The sequence below is a fragment of the Camellia sinensis genome, chromosome 4, assembly GCF_055761805.1.
Source record: "Camellia sinensis isolate YWXY chromosome 4, ASM5576180v1, whole genome shotgun sequence".
Classification (NCBI taxonomy): domain Eukaryota; kingdom Viridiplantae; phylum Streptophyta; class Magnoliopsida; order Ericales; family Theaceae; genus Camellia; species Camellia sinensis.
The window spans coordinates 217,766,643-217,769,745 of record NC_138964.1 but is presented as its reverse complement, the minus strand read 5'-3'; the positions used below and the strand labels follow the sequence as shown (position 1 = coordinate 217,769,745).

The window sequence follows — 3,103 nt, the reverse complement described above, 5'->3', positions numbered from 1 at the left end:
CGTCGCAAAAAACACAGAAAAACACTAACATGATTCTTGACGACCATCTTGTTACCGTCGCCAAAAAAAAAAAAAAAAAAAAAAGGAACGTTAAGCACTCCAGAAATAGCAATGACAAGAATTCAAACAGTATATCATTGTAATTTAATCAGACATTCAATTTTAGCTTCAAAATTGGAGCCATATATGAATGTTATTACAACTAAAAACTTGAGAAAGGTTCTTTTATGTAAAAAAATACAATCCAGATAGAAGGCTAGTAAAATCAAAATCTACAATGCTAGTGTTCACCACTGTACAAGGTACCGGCCGAGTGCCAATTTGTTACCATGGAGATATATGTTCCTCAAATCCAAGCTTGCACCCAATCAATACACATTATGAAGAGCAATAGATCAGAACACTGAGTATCAAATTTCTAGATATTTCTTTAGATAAAGCCTAGCCGAGCAAAGAAAAGGCAGTGATTGCAAAGAAATAATGAAAACATTACAAAGAAATTATGAAAATCAAAATAGACCGCCAGAACACAACTTTACAATTTCAAACACTATATATACCTATAAAATGACTACCAATTTTTATCCTGAATGCAGGATTCTTGTGTATGTCATTCTACAACAATAATATCAACATCAATATATTTTTTAATTACTAAACACTAAGCATATTATAATGAACATCTTAAACTGCTAAATTGATAAAACTCAACCCAATACTCCAAAAACATACCAGCCCATATATACCAAAATCAATCCACAACAACCAGTACAAATATCAACTCAAAAAATCTGACCCAACTTTTAAAAACATAAGTTGATTGAGCCCAAACCACACCAGCAATAATAATTATTATTTTTTGTTCTTCCCTTGAAGTATATCAGTCATGAGTTGCTATAATCCATATTATGCTCATCCTTCAAGTAAAGTTAGTCCAGTCAAAGTTCCTAACAGATTTGATCTAATCCCAAATTGAATACATGACATATTTGATGGCTCAATACCAAGATGGACATCTTTGTAAAGGGTTGCATCAAAATAGCCAGCAAATCCTATTAATCAGGTGTAAAAAAAATCTTGTAAAGTGACAATTTGAATTCTTAGAAACGCTATATAGAAAACTAAAAATGGCAGAGAGAGAGAGAGAGAGAGAGAGAAAGCAACGAATGTCCTGCAGTTGACAGCAGTAAATGTCAACGTAAACCTATTTAATATTGGTCCCTAGGATTCTCACACACCACGTCTCAAGAAATTCATCTCAGTGAGATCTGATTCATTATTTTTTATATCGCCAAAATATGACGGAACAAAGTGGCAGAACCAAAAGAAAGTTGTTGGATAGAAAAATTTAGTAATATTCAACATTTTGGATCTCTATTGAAGTGGAACTCTGATACTAAGTGCACACAGTGTAACCTGCTCTTTATTCCTTTTCCATTACATGCTCCTTCGAGACAATCAGTTTCAACTACCATCACTGTTATTCGAGAGTACAAGAATTATTAATAGAAGAATACGTACAATCCTAGTATCCATTAGAATGGCCCCACAAACCATAGTTTTCTATGTTCCTTGAAATTTTGACAACACCAATGTCATCCCACGTTTCTAATTCCAGTATTCCAACATTTCAATCAAGCACTACACATGTAGGAATGAAACTAATTCGAGTTTTCCACAGTTCTCTAGGTGACATGGATATTTTGATTTAATAAAATATTCACATGCAGATTAGTTTAAAATAGTGACGAGTCTTAGGCAACCACATACCACGAACCAAGGTTGATCCAGTGTCATTGGGTATCTCAAACTGAAGCTTCATATACCACTGATTGCTTCTTGTAATTGAGTACTTTGGATGAGTAAACATAAAGACCTACACTAGTACAAAACAATATGTAATTTTCAGGAACCAATATTTTAAGTTCACAAACCACAAATCTGAAAATCCCTATGAAATTGTTATCAAAGGAAAAACTCACAGGTTGAGAGGGTGAACTTCACTGTCATGTCTGGGACTTCCATGCCTTGTCCACATGTCGGTGGAATTACTGCTCTGATCCACTCAGCTCATCCAACATCGACCCCGGCGGCTATTAAATTTGCAATCATAACAGCAGTGGAAATCACAGACCATTCAGGAAGGCCAATAATGGATAGAGACAAACCTGTAGGAGTTTTCGCAACTGGAGCTGGACATGTAAACCCCGAGAGAGCCATCAATCTAGGACTGGTATATGATATCAGGCCATATGAGTATATCACTCATCTGTGCATCCTGGGATACACAAAATTAGAAATTTTCGCAATTACTCACAGGAATGGGAGTTGCCATGAGACTTTGCTGGAGAACAGGGGTTTTAGCCTCAATTATCCCTCGATTTCGGTAATGTTCAAGCCCGGGAAGATGAGTAAGGTGATTAAAAGGCAATTGACAAATGTAGGGAGTCCTAATTCCATTTACTCGGTGGAAGTAATGGAACCTGAAGGAGTCAAAGTAAGAGTTACACCGCAAAGACTAATATTCAAATATACGAACCAGAACTTGAGTTACAGAGTTTGGATTAATTCAAGGAAGAAAACCACAAACAAAAAAGATTTCTCTATGAAAAATATACACATGCAGATATGCAAGAGAATTAACAATAAGAAAAGATTTCTCCATGGAAAATATATGTTCCTCAAATCCAAGCTTGCACCTGATCCAAGCTTGTGCTGAGGCCCAAGTTTTGACTTGTTGTTTTTTATACCATTCCAAATCTATCACTTCATAGTTAAACATTTCAATTCAACAAACCACAAACATCAAATTCATGATGAGGCAAGCAAAACCCTTCACACTCCTTAATTCTGAGGCAAACTAATCAGGAAGGATGTTAAAAGATCTTATCCAATTCAGAATTCATGTTAAAAATCCAAATATATATATGTGTGTGTATACAAGAACATCACATTCTAAAACAATACAATAGCAACATCAATGAGAATGCGTTTGATCTGAAAATGCACCATTGTGATTAGAAAATTTTAGTACACAAATTGAGCTAGAAACAATATTCTTTTGAGTAGAAAATTGGCAATGTGATGCTACTGAAAGGTCACT

The 3,103-nt window shown here is 34.9% G+C and overlaps 1 pseudogene; it reads left to right on the top strand.

The window, feature by feature from the left end:
- Nucleotides 1-2,008: 2,008 nt before the first annotated feature.
- Nucleotides 2,009-2,719, top strand: LOC145824453 (subtilisin-like protease SBT1.2 pseudogene; annotated as a pseudogene).
- The last annotated feature ends 384 nt before the right edge of the window (nt 2,720-3,103 follow it).